General features: G+C 38.1%; 1 pseudogene; it reads right to left on the bottom strand.

The window, feature by feature from the left end:
- Positions 1 to 4,873: 4,873 nt before the first annotated feature.
- The window catches only part of LOC119863514, a 224,216-nt pseudogene continuing 214,299 nt past the window's right edge, over positions 4,874 to 14,790 (bottom strand).

The raw sequence follows: 14,790 nt of genomic DNA on the forward strand, positions 1-14,790 counted from the left end.
AATCCAGGCCTCTTGTCTGGCAGAGTAAAACACTAGCCCTGGGCTACAAGGCTAGCTCTTGTAAGAAAGCATTTGACAGTATTTGCATTAGTTTCAGATAGCTGTACAAAAGATCCTGAGAGATCATACAAATAATACAGTTACTAGGTAGTCTGACATTTATCTTCTTAATTTAATCACTCATACTTGCTGTTTCTATGACATATTTGCTGAGCCCATAAAGCTCAAACTGTGCATTTATTCATATTTTGCCCTTCACCTCCTTATCCCACCTCACCCCACTTCGAAACAGCATCTGTTTAAAAAAAGCAAAGGGTTTTATCTGGTGTCTTAGCTGGTGACATGTCAGGCAGGGATATAGGAGAAGCAGATTTTAAAATCAGGATGAGTGAGGCATCATCTTACCTTGCAAAGTGTGTACCAGAGAGAGGCTAGCCTCCACTGATAGCAATAATTATTACAGAAAGGATTTTCATGTATAACAGTCAATCAGATTTTATTTGTAGGCTCTAACAGTGGGCTACTGGTCTCCTTCACCCATGTGGACTCTCTGACAATGGATCAGTGCAGATTGCCATCCCAATAGCCACACCCATGCATCATATCCTATGGGCCACCCTCCACCGCACCCCTCCCCTATGCTCAGTCAAAGAAAGCTGTCATGGAGCCCAGTTGTGTGGCACAGAGTCCCCATTGCACTGCATTCTGCTTTTCAATGATTTCACTGCACCTTATGCAAAGGATAATCCTTCATACTAAATCCTAATATGTCTGTCAGATATGTTTTAAACAATCAGTGCATACTTTTGCTGTCCTCTCCAGACATGAATATTGGATCTAGCTTGACTTTCCCATACATTTTTTTTTAAAAAGAGTAGTTGTGTTTTCCTTCATGAGCACAGCTTGTAATTTACCATGACTGCTTTATTTTCCCATGGCAATGCTTACTGTCTTCAGGACAGTTTTCTTTCAGAAGCTCCACAGGCTCTATATGGTGCTCCAGTTTTCCATCAAGGGAAGCTAAAGCCCCATGATGCTCTGGTTGATCTACTCCAAAATCCCCACCTGGTGCTTCATGATTTCCTTCCTCTGATCAACAAAATGTCCTCCTTCCCTTTTCCTCTTCCAGGGGTCTGAAATGGCCTCAGATGAACTCATTTGGTTTGGACTTGTTTTGCTTTTTGGCAATCTTTCCAGCTATGCCCGGCAGTTCCTGGCAGAGCTTTTCTAGCCTTTGGGTGGCTCTACAGAGATGGTACAGTGCAGACTGGTAGAGGTCAGTCCCCCTCTCCCCCCCATACCCCTCCTCTTCGCTTAGGGTGGCATCAGTACAGGATGAGCGCACCCAGAAGTCTTTGGGCGGCTTCTAGTGGTTCCACTAGCTGGTGACAGTGGAAGCTGGCAGAGCTTCATTCTCCCCTTCTCTCTGCTCCTGGGAGTGTTTCAAAGGTGTTTAATCAGACGTTTTAATCAGCAAATAACAACTAATCATCAGTAAATTTTTTTTTCTTTTACCAACTTTCATTCCTTTGTGCACTAAGATACCCACGACTGATGCTAGACTAATGTATATTTCTGGAAATGATGCCCTATTAATGCTACCCACCACGGCAGCAGAACTGAGTGGTTCAGCGCTGTATGCCTGCTCTAAAACATCTCCTCTAAGTTTCTGTGCCCTTAATACAAAGTTCTGTGCAACGGTTACCACTGGAGTCTGATACTTTCCCCTCCATGTACCCAACAAGGTATTTGTTATCTATTAACATTATGAATCATGACCCGAACAGAAGACCTGAGTCCATGTTTAGTCTTTTGAGTGGTAGATACTACATGTTAGAGCTCTCTGCCCAGTCACTTTGAAGAGCACTCACAGCTTGATTTGAAAAAAGAAAGAAAAGTGAGAACTAGAACATTACAGAAATTGTCCAATGTCCAGAGCAAGGTAAAATGCAATATCTTTTTGCGTTTCACACTACAGTTAATATCAAGCTACAAAAAGCTATTCTGAATTATGCACAGACACAGGATATTTGCTGGAAAAAAATCCTGTCATTCATATTCTGATTTTTTGATGGGCAAGAGGCACAGTCCATTCTGATTGACTGTTGGCATGCAACTTACTACTGAGCTAGACTGTATGTTGATGGATAAGCCAGTCTCATCCAAGTGTCAGGAAGATTATATGAAAAGAAAAAAAAAGAGCTGTCTGTAGTTGCTCCATCTCTGAGGAGATTGCCAACTCACCCTAACAAAAGAAAACATTAGTGTGCTATTTGCGTCTCACAAAGAGACTGTGATAAGATGACATGATAAATGATAGAGACCTTTTTCCCCCCCCAATAAAAACACATAAGGTAGCTAAATCATGAAGTGTAAAGAATGTCTTGGCTCTTTGAATTGGTGCGAGCCATTTATTAAAAATAAAAAAGGTGAAATTGTCAGAAACATGAGTGCAGTTTCCATTTTTTCTGTATTTCTTAAATTAACTCAAATTACATTATGTAGGGGAAATACATATGTATACACTAAATATCCTAAGAGCCGTCTCTCTCTCTGCGCCCACACAAAATTGCACAGGCAAACAGGTTAGGAGCTTCACTGTTTGTTTGTATTAATAGCTATTTGAGTGCCCCAAGTCTATAGGTATTAATTAAAAATAGGAATGTGTGTATTTCCAGTTGTCAAAATTGGAGTCTAGTTTCAAAATTTGGTACTAACGATCATATCTTCAAAAGCCAGTTGTAGCAATACGTGCATTTGTCACAGCTTTGCATACAAAGCACTTGATCATAAATGCATACTGCTGGTTAGGCATCTAGAAAGCCATTTAGATGCACAATGTGATCTGAATGTGCATTAAGTCCAAACGCAGCAGATATGTTACTGCAATGACATTTCTGTATCCGAATATCAGGCTTCCCTTTGTGAACATTTGGCCCTAAATATTCAAGATTAGTGAATATTATTATCTACTCTGGTCAAACACAATGAATAATAACTACAAATAAAGGAGAGAATTAGATCACAAACCCCTACAGGGTAATTATAAACTATTACTACAGTCTTACTTATGTTAGTATTCCTGGAGCACTTACTGAACATGCGACCAGGTAGGACAGCACGTATCAGCCTCATTTTAAACCTGGGTATGTTCTGAGACTGGGTATGTATGTATGTAGGATAAGGGTATGAACCTTATCCAATGGCTAATGATTACCTTCTAGTCATGGTCAAAGGCACATGCGAATCCATTTAAGTCTTCCAGTGGGCGCAGCCATATATATTTTGGACCACTCAATATATTTGAGTGGATCCATTTTTCGCCCCTCCCAGAGAGTTCCCAAAGTGGGTATTGCCTTCTAGCCTAAGGGTTGCCTCATGATGGGGGCATTCTCAAAATAACCATCACAGCTGGCAACCCCTCTTGGTGGCACTTGCAGCAGAGAGGCTGAAGGAATGAATGGGCATGGGGACTTAACTCCTCTCCAAGCTCAGGCTGAGGCACAATGAGAAGGCAATACTCAGAAGGTTGTACTATTTCCTATTATGGGGATAAATGGAAGCTTTCAGTCTTCTGAGCAGCACCTTTTGTGATCACCCATTTCACACAATTTAAAAAAACAAACAAGCTATTTTAGAGTTGACAATGGTGTTATAATATTTTTTAAGGTCCATGCAATATGAGATGACAAAACACCCCCCAAAATGCAGACATCTGCTATATGCATACCCAGTCGAGTCTTTACTTAGACTGGATCATCCCATAAGGCAGGTAAGCAAAGCACACATACCTCCAGAACTAAATCAAGTCCCTTAAGTAAATGCCTTATCTCATGTATTAGCAGGGGAAGTTACAAACATACATACATACATGCTTAACTTTATGCACTGAGTAGTTCCACTGATTCTTGTGGGACTAATCTCAGTGCATCACATTAAGTACATGCATAAATAGCAGGATTGGGGCCAACACCTAAATGTTAACTACCTGGGGAAAACCCCAGCATGACCTTTGGAAAATAAGCCCTCTTAATGTGCATGCTTACATTGATTGGAAAGATTGTCTGAATGCAAAGAAGAAAGTCACAGAAAGTCACAGTATCGACTACTACTTTGTGTCTTGCAGTCATGTTGTAGCTGTATTGGTCTCAGGATATGAGAGAGACAAGGTAGGTGAGGTAAAATCTTTTATTGGACCAAATTCTGTTGGTGGAAGGGACAAGCTTTTGAGTTTCACAGAGGTCCTCAAGTCACCACTTTGCTAACCACTCCATATTGTAGTATTAAATTATACCCCTTGTGCGATCTGCCTCATTCACACAATTGTTTTTGTATGTGGGATGGAGAATTGCAGCCCTTGTCTCTCTGGACTCAGAAAGCACTTGGTGTGACTGGGAATTGGCACGTAGGACGGAAGAAAACCGACCTCACCAGAAATCTGCCCAGGAGTCCTTCCAGCTCCTCCTTAGAAGAGGGCAGGAGTATCAGGGGAGGCTCCTGACAGGGGAAGCTGGAATATTGGAGAGAATCTAGCACTCCTAACATGGGAGTATGGAGGTAAATCTGCATAGATATACTTGGCCTCCTCTGAATCCTCCACAGTATTTGTGGGCTTTTTCTTTAGGAATGGGAAGGGCGTAGAAACAAACCGTACTCTCCCTTCCCTGGATCAATTTGGAGGAAACTGCAAGAACACTTCACAGGGTTTCCTTACAGGATGGCAAGTTCTGGGGTACAGTTCATGGGAAAATGAGATACTGCAGCTTGACAAAGGATTCTAAAGAGCAGAGTCCTACTAAAGCATAATAAAACTCACAAGGGATTGCTGCATGATTCAAACCGGCGTTTAATGTATTCAGATTTCTTTTATGTATCACTTAGGCTGTAGATCATGTTCCCACATTACCAATTTCAAATCAAAGCCATACAAAATAGCTTTTACTGGTGAAACCAAAGAGCTGGCAGAAGAAACCAACAAGCGACACACCATCTTGTGAAGGATTTGCAATCTGTTTTTACTAACCTTTTCTTCCACAGTCTGTGAGACTCCTTCCCCAGTAATCGAACCCTTGGATTGCAGTTCCAACAGCGTATGGAACAGTTTGTCTGAAATCACTGTCAAGAATTCAATCTCTGCATTGGGGTGGGGCAGGCCACAGTGGATGGGGCTTTCAGGAGGTAACGTTGCATCAGTATATTTATGGTAATGTTGATAAGCCAGGACCACAAACCCAGGAGCAAGACCTAGCTTCCTGTCAAACTGTCAAAAAAACCCACCAAACCACAAGTGACAATCCTTGCTAAACAGAAAAAGGAACCTGTTAGCTATAAATCAAATTATTCCGTTATGGAGTCATTGCTGAGAATGACATGACTTCTTAACAGCTTAGGTCCATGAAAATTAATAAAATTTGTTCCATATTTTAATTAGCTTCTTTATATCACATACAGATACTGATGTTCACAAGACAAAAACTACATGAATTTGCAAAAAATCAGGTGTTTCTTCAGTTAGCAAAAAACATACTGATAATTTTAATTTAAAAAATAGAGAGAACTATTTTAAAAGAAAAATGTTATTTCTTCCATATTACAAAGTGCTGCTCTCTGGTATAACATTATTATTCCTTATACCAATTTATTAAATAAAGCAATTTATGGTAGTATCTCTGAAAAATGCCATCCCTTCTTGAAATGAAAGCGAGTAATAGTGTAAGGTTTGCAAAATAAAGCGGCATGGTTTTTTCTTCAGATTATTACCAAAATACATGTATTGTTTATTTGACAATCAATACACTCCATAAAATAAAATGAAGCTATAGTATCATCATCATAAGTTCTTTTCAAATGGTTTGCTGAGAGTCAGATTTTATCCTTTATGGAACAGAATGGCAAAATTGTTTAATTCAATATCATATATTTATAATAAACTATAATTCTGCTGTATCTCAAAACTGCTACGCAAATATTTTAGGCTCACTAGACATTTAAAACAACAGACAGGTGGGAGTACATTTATTTATTTACATTTGTAATGACTTAAAATTCAAAATGCTATTTGATGCTTTTGAAGTATTACTGTGGGATGCAAAATTACTACTGAAATCTTACAGTTTTGTGATATCTTTCAACCTGCCAAGATACATAATGATGATGAGGATAACAACAATAGCAGTAGTGCAAGATCCTTAAAATAATATGGGGCTCATTTCTGAAAGATAAATACCATTTTCTCTAACTTCAGTTTTGTGATTCAGCATTTGTGATGCAAGTAATCTGCAATAATGAAAGTAAAATAACCCCAGGTTTGTGTGGGATGGAGATACATTTGAATCTAAAATGAGGCGCCTCCCTTATAATGAGGGACATGTTAGCAGCATGCAGTACCATGATGCAAGGCTTCCTCTAGAGAAACTGCAAAAAAGTTCATCTTCAGAAATGCCATTATACTGAAAAAATGAACAATTATTCCAGATGTGCCTCCTGCCGGGCCTCAAGTTTTTTCAGTGCCTCACCAGATCTGTTTAGAAAAGGATTTCCCACTGTTTCTTTGAGAGACAATGCACCACGCTAGTAGGACCAGAGAAAGCTGACCCCAACTGCAAAATGACCCCAGATTCCTGGCAACCCCAACTGCAAATATGGGGAGCTCCTTGAAAGGAGTTACAGCTTTCCTCCCTGCAGCCCCACTATATTCTGCTCTCTTTTTAAAAATTCTTGTTTCTTTTCACTGCATTCTTCCTTGGCTTTCTTTTAATCCTTTTCTGCTCTTGTTCTTTTGTTCTTGTTCTTGCACTCAGAGCAGGTTACATACTGCTCAGGGTGGGTAGGGAATGTACACTGCAGGCTTTGTGGGTGTGTTCTCACAGCTGAGCTGAGTGGCACATGGGACGGGAGAAAGGAAGAGAAGCTTGAGCCAGTTGGCTGCTGCCTCGGCTGCCGCTGTATACATCTGGGGCCTGATTCTCCACTACCTCCCACTTTGAGTAGCCATTTATATATGTGCCCGGAATGTATAAAACACCACCAATCTGATCTGGAAGTGTTGTATACCCACTTCGCACAGGTGGTTTGTTGAGGAGAGGAGAAAGAAAAAATAGATATAAAAGGACTATGTATGGTGGCAAATATATTGTTTCATGTGGTAGGATGAGGGAATCACAATAGAAGGTTAATGTTCATCCATGTCAAAAGGAATCCCAAAAAGAAGGGTTGGGAACCACTCGTTTACAACAATCAGAATGATTGTGATTCTGTATCCCACAACTCCCATTGACTTCAGTGCAAAATCTGTGTCTGTCTAAACAACAATAGTCATAATTGTACACAAATGAACTCCCTTGTACAGCATGAAGTAAAAGGGCTTTTGCTGCCACTGACTCCTACCATGTGATTTTAGAACTTGAGGGAGTTTCATAAATATTATAACCCTCCCTATAATGCATTTGTAGACATCGTGGATATTTGAAGGGAGATCAGAGACCACCACCAAAAATCATGAAGGGATTGGACAGATAGATTTAAGAGTTAAAATAGCTAAATCCTTAATTGAACCCATGATGCTCACATGTGTAGGAGGGGAGGAGCACATTTGAGGATGTCTAGGTAGAGAAAAAATAATGTTGCTTAAAACCAAAATCCACTTTCCATGGACCATAGAACTTTGTGCCAATGGATGGATGGATGCAAGGCTGGATTATCACTGGGGAATCCCCTGGCAAAACCTACAGATGTTCTGCTTTTACTCCAGTCCCATTAACTTCACTCAGACATAACCTCATGTTTCAGGGCTTAAACTATATCTAACCAGTATGGGTTAGGGTGAGACCTTATTGGGAAACAGGTTATACCACACTGAGAGATCCTACTCTGAGGTTTGTTGTACCTTCCTGTGAAGCATCTGGTTCTGGCAACTGTAGGATAGAGGACAGTGGACTAGATGGACCATGCTCTGATCCAGTCTGACAATTCCTAGATTCCTATGCAGATGCTCATAAATATAAGACAGAAGGATATATACCTACTTCATTTTGATATCACATTATTCTAGTGTGTCAATGATGTCTCTAAAATTTCAGCATATCTAGAGCTGTTATACAATGAAGTTATCCATGTTTAGTCAACTTAACCATACAGTTTTTGATGTTTAAAAAGTAATAAGTTATTAAAAGCTGATATTACTAGTATTCCATTTTTACTTTGACATCTGAGAATTTGAAAGGGAAGAACCCAAAGTATGATGTCTACAGGCCATGTCACATAGAACTGAATACACAACCTAGATTATGTGCAGAGTGAGGTAAACCAGTCTGACGACGGTAATAAATGACCCAAACATTTTTATAAAAAAGATGAACGGAATCTTTTCTGCAATTCCTAACTGTTCCAGTAACTTCCTTCACCAATTATCTTACATATTCATATGTCCCTTTAACTCCTGATTCCCAGCTAAGACTGAAAGCAGGAAATTGAAACTATCTTGAGAATTTTGACAGGTTTCAGAGTAGCAGCCGTGTTAGTCTGTATTCACAAAAAGAAAAGGAGTACTTGTGGCACCTTAGAGACTAACAAATTTATTAGAGCATAAGCTTTCGTGAGTGAGCTGTAGCTGTTAGTCTCTAAGGTGCCACAAGTACTCCTTTTCTTTTTATCTTGAGAATGAACTCTTTCCAGAGTAGTTCTGTCTTAACTGGAATCAGGAAGCATCAGAAGTCCCACAAGCCTGCTTGTGTTAACTATATGTTAACAGTTTTGTTAACATAAATGAAATTTGGTGCTAAACAGCCATACCCACCTTTTGGGGGGATGTATCCTAATCTACCCTATGGAGATTTACTCATTAATAATTGAATTACAAGCAGCTAAGCAGTATTCTTATAAAAATAGTAATCAGTGGTCCAAAACACTTCAGAATCACTATTGTAAGCTTTAGCCTTTTGGATCCTTACTGTAAAATAATGTAACATTTTCTTTTTTATATATAGGGGAGAAGATTCTGTTTTATTGTAAAATGAAACAATTTAAGGTAGATAATGTTATGCAAGGACATAATTTTCACTGCCAATGCAAAAAATGGATGGAAGAGCCTGGGGAATTAAAAGGTGAAATAGCATGTCATGATCCAGCAGTGCACTTATCACAAATAACACACGTTTAAGAAAAATTATATTCTTCAGCAGTGTTAAGTTTATATATAAAAATGTGTCAGCTTCCAGCAGGGGGAGCTCTAACTCTGGAAACACTTCTATGGTTGCTGAAGCTTTTATTACCTGATTGGGTTGCATATACTCTTCCAACTATATGGGACAAAGTCTTCTATCCTAGTTGTCTGTAATATGACCACCATACATAATCTAGCCAAACAAGTAACAGAGATCTTCCCAGGATACCTACCACAAGAAAGGTATTTTTTAAGTGTAGGGTTTGATTCTAAAGGAAATGAAATAATTATTCAGCCAAAGAGCAGAGGGTAGTTAGTGTATCGGGATTTCTACCCTCAGTGAAGAAAGATTCAATTCTGTTTGCCAGTCAGGTTCAGAACAACAGTTGATGGGGCAGAAAATTTCCACTATTCTAGTTATCACACAAGAAAGGTCGCACAAAGTCATCCTTCATAGAATGTGTTAATCATCTTTAAAATTCGTATTAAAAATAAAAACCCAGTGTTGCACATACAGGAAACAACAGGGTTAGATACAGCACATTTAGGAAAGTAATCAGGGATGGCACATGCTTACTTAAATGGGTTTAAGGAAATGCAAAAATATCTGAGAATTTGCTTCCAGGTAGTTGTAGAGAACACAGTCGGAAATTGTGAGGTTTCCATTGTTAAAAGGGCACTTTCTGTTCTAGCCCCAGGTCCAGATTTCTGCCACTCATCCACAAAGGCATGACTGTAACAAAGTGAAAAACAGAATAATCTTGAATTCCTGTTCACAGATACACTGATCAAGCAGGTTCTGAAAAATCAGAGAGATTTCACTTATTCAAGAGACTCCATCAATTTGAAAATTTCTGTGTGAAGATTTTGTACTTCCTATAATTATAAGTAACACTGCAGATGACTATAACTGACAGAAGTTAGTGACAAAAGTATCTTCACTATTTTTTGCAGCTTGTTTATTTTGTACATTTGTCAGCACTTTCTGTGTCATTGTTTGCCCTGTACAGTCCGCTACCTGTTTTCTTTCTTGCTACAAAACTCCTATAAACATCAACAGGGGAACAAAAAAAGACATTATAATTTCTAAAGGGTTTTTTAAGATGATTTTCACACCATACTATTTAAGATGTGAACTATCAAAAAATAGATTTTTTTTTGCTATGAGGCAATTTCTGAAAAAATTAAAGTTAATGGTCTCCCTTTAATGTGACTATTCATGTTAAAGAGCTAATTGATTTCTATGCCTGTCTATGCAACGTTGCTTGCAATTATTAACTGTATCAGTGTTTGTGTATCTTTTAAATATCAATAAAAGTGTTTTAATTAAAAGCACATTCTACAAAATGGAAACAAGTTGAGAGAAAAATGATGATGATCTAGTACAACCAAAGTGATGTTTCATATTACATGTGATCAAAACACTTTGGACTAGTTGCTTAGCTGGTGTAAATTGGCATAGTCCCATTGATTTCAATAAGGTTAATTGATTTTACACCAGCTGAGGATCTGACCCCAATGCACACCATACACAGTAATAATACAAAATACTCCAATGGCACAGGGCACAAAAATTCCCCTTCTCGCATCTGAATTAAAGAACAAATGAAACCAGACCAAAATAATTTCTCATTTCTACAGTAATTATCTGTAATGTCTGCAAACTGTTTCCCATGCACACGGAAATATATTTAATCAGAAGCCATATTTCATGCTTCAGAATGAGAGGATCTAATTTCTTGTTTGATGTACAGTTACACCACTATAAGAAAATTTTGTGAATAGATCCTTATGTAATGAAGTTTATTCTATTTTATTATCTCACAGCCTGCAGTAACTCTCAGGGACTTTTCAATTTTAAATGACTTTACAATGATAAATTTAATAATCCTATTTTTGTATTTTATAACTCCTATGATGTTTTACTTGCTTGGACAAAATTATCCAGTGCAGCATGAAGATTATGCAGCATTCCAGTGGGTGGCTCATTGGTTATTTTAATAGCGTTTTCCAAAATTCCCTGTGGAATGACATGATCTTTAGGAGAAGGGGCACATTCAGCACACATAAAAACCCGATAGTCTGGGTGACTTCCTTCACTGTGTTTCTCCACAAATTCCTCTAATGTGTCAAGCCACTTTCCTACAAGATGAATATTCTGGGCAAGGGGGTGGGGAGGTAAGAGAGAGAAATAGGCTTCCCAGTGAGCTATTGATTTGAAATATGAAACATTTTATTGATACAAGCAAATCCCAGGCATAAGGAAGCAGTTTGATATAGCACAATATCTGAAAAAATCATGTGCATCTGTTTAGCACAATATACTGCATAATGACAGCAATCTTCCCTGTTTGTATCTATTCATCTGATTATACAGAGTAACAATTCTTTTTGCTACACATTTATTTACTAAAGGATTTTTTTTAATGGATAATAAATTAGTAAATCAAATAGCATGTGTTTGGTAAAATACTATAGTCAACTCCCTACCACACAAGGCAGAGGCAGTTCACATTTTATGTGATTTTCAATGACCCATTAACACTCAAACCTCGATATTAAGTTCTGAGCTTCTCTTTTGGAAGAGACAAAGGAAGTTGGTAATCATTATTTAGCGCTGTTTTATCTAGACACACATTATTTTGAAAAGCTTCCATTTTTAACACTGCAATGTAGCACTGTTGTAATGAAGAGTTTTGACTTACTTGAAGTATAACCCAGTGGCCTTCTTTTGATGCTTTTACCATAGCTATTTCTGCCACCGCTTCCTGTCCTTGACCCAGAGGTACATTGTGAAGTTTTCTGGCATCAGTGGTAAATTCAAGCTTGCTCCCTAAACAGAACAATATATCATATCACTTCAACCCAAATAATTAATATAATTCAAAGAATTACATTCTGTGCACAGAGCATTTAAATTGTACACATAATAGAAGTCACTAAACTGAGAACAAAAACAATCCCTCCAAAATAGAGTTTCATTATATCAGATGGACTAATATGTTTTATTCCTTTTGTGCTTCTTACAATATAAAATTGCAGATACAATAAGAGGCAACCAGAAGGAGAACAACCAACTAATTTCCACTAAGGAAATCACTACCTACTACACATATAAAATACAATTATACCACAAAAGTGCATTTGCTGGTAATGTAATGTAAAGGCAAATATAAAAAAACTTCTGACTAAAATAACATAAATTGACTAGTTTCAGAGTAGCAGCTGTGTTAGTCTGTATTCACAAAAAGAAAAGGAGTACTTGTGGCACCTTAGAGACTAACAAATTTATTTGAGCAAAGGCTTTCCTAAGCACAGCTCACTTCATTGGATGCATTCATATTTTCATTACATTGAAATTGTGGGGGGGGGGAGAGTCGTGGTATAAGGAAGGATGAGTTGAAATTAATACATTTGTCTCTTATCAATGTAAGTGGGCCAAATTCTCCTCATGCAAAACTATTGACTTGCACTCATCTAATCAAAACAGATGCTGGCACTTTATTTTTTCACCAGAAAGCAACCAACAATTGCATTGTACACTGTCTGAGTCAAGCACTACAATTGTCATAAAGGAGTATGTTTTCCAAATGTCATATAGTTCATGAAGCTGATGGTACTCAACAATAAAGGAGGTTCCTTATTTATTTCTCTAGAGGTATTAATTGTAATAGCATTAATTACAATGAATTCTTTTGGTATTAATGTGAATGAGTAGGAGTTCCACTCCAATTCAATAGAAAGTGTGTTAGTTGTAAGCATTCCCTTTTGTGCAACATAAACAGACATGTTTGGCCTGGACTTACCTAATGATTCTATGGCTTTCAGTGGGTCAACTCCAGGAGATAAATGAAAACTAGCAGGACTGTTTTCTTAAAGCTATTTTGCAAACTCAGCTTTATGTCTCTCTACATATTTGGTTCCAAATTTCTCTTCAACAAAGTTCCTATAAATTAAGAGTTGCAAAATGATAAAACTTCAGGGAAACCAACATTTAAAATCTATAGAAAAAACATGTGTACTATTAGTATTTTATCATGATTCATATTTGGTAGAAATCCAAGAACTGGAGGCAAAAAATCTGTCCCTCAAAGTGTTCAGGTTAGTAATCCAACTAACACCATACATCATCTGATCTGGTCTCCTGGCTTACATCATAATCAGCTTCTGGAGGGAACTTTTCATTTTCCATTCTTGTGAAAACTTCTCTTTCTTTGGACAGTCTGATTCCACCACTTTTTTTCCTTCATTTTGGGGAGCCTTCAATATCTTTATCCAAGCCACAAAATTAATCCCTAAAACACATTGTCTAGAGATGAAAAAACCCCTAAGCACACCGATCACATTTGACTGTATTCATGTATATTTTGTACAGCAAAAAATCCCAAATTATTTGCACAGATTTTTTTTAAAAAAAAAAACAGTGTTTGTGGTCTTCTTTGCAAATCTTCCAGGGTACATACTACACCTTAATTGCAAACAGAACAGGAATGTTTTTGGGGGGAGAGGGGAGGGTGGGAGCATCTCTGCCCCTGGTGGAGGTCATTATTCTCTGGAAACTGATAAACCAACCCTGGCTCATGTAGATACTTGAAAATAGGAAATGTTTTGTCTTTGAAATGCACCAGATTATATGTAGCTTCAAAAAGTGTTCATGAGGAAGACAGCCCCGGGACCACCTTACAAGCGCTTTATTTCTTGCCTACAAATTAGTCAGTTCAAAACACTGCTCTCCTCTCATCTTAGCCCTCAAATCTAACACTGCAAATGCCATTTGCAAAATGGGTAAGAAAGAAAAGCGACTGTTTTGGAAAAGACAAAAATATTCTAAAAAATGAAGCCAGGCGCTGTAGAGACAGGAATAAGATGCAGTTTAGCTGGCAAGTAATACACTGACAGTGCGATGGATTTTTGAGGTATTTCAATAAATCCCTCTTTTTCAACTTCAGCAAGGGCGCATTGAAACAGCTACATTTTCCAAGTGGCAGACAGACAATAGCATCTACATTATTTTTAAGAAAGCACCTACAGCATTATGATGACTATAACTAAATCTATCTTAAAGCGGGGGAAGAGGGAGTCAACAAATGTATTGAGCTCTTTGTGTAATGCTGCACTGACGTTTCCCAACTCCCTCAATCGGCTTTTTGCCCTTTTTTTTTTTTTTGAGAAACCTGGTAAAATGCACTAAAGGATTTAAGGTTATCCTCTGTCTCTCTGTCTAACTTCTGACATATCTTTATGACAATAAAGAGTCACAGTCAGCTGTAGTAGGAAGGCAACACAATGAATCCTGGAAAGTCAGGGAGGGAGGTCATTTTTTTTCAACTTCGCTGCCCTCTCACCCCCATTTCTTCCTCCCATAACAGAAGTGCCATCTGTTCCTACCCCAAACAGGCATGTATTTGATTTCCATTCAGTAATAGCTAACAGAAAAAGAGATTATCAAGCAATCTAAAGCACTCATCAGCATTACTAGTCTCTCCCATCCAATGTGTTTTGTTTGCACCTCCAAAGATTTAGAGACAAAATGGAGATAGATGAGTGCTGTCATTGTCTATAATTATTCCTTTATCTGGTAGGGTACCATATATCAAAGGTACAGAACATGGCTGCAGTAAGGAAATACG

This window comes from Dermochelys coriacea, chromosome 11 (genome assembly GCF_009764565.3).
Source record: "Dermochelys coriacea isolate rDerCor1 chromosome 11, rDerCor1.pri.v4, whole genome shotgun sequence".
NCBI classification, from domain to species: Eukaryota; Metazoa; Chordata; order Testudines; family Dermochelyidae; genus Dermochelys; species Dermochelys coriacea.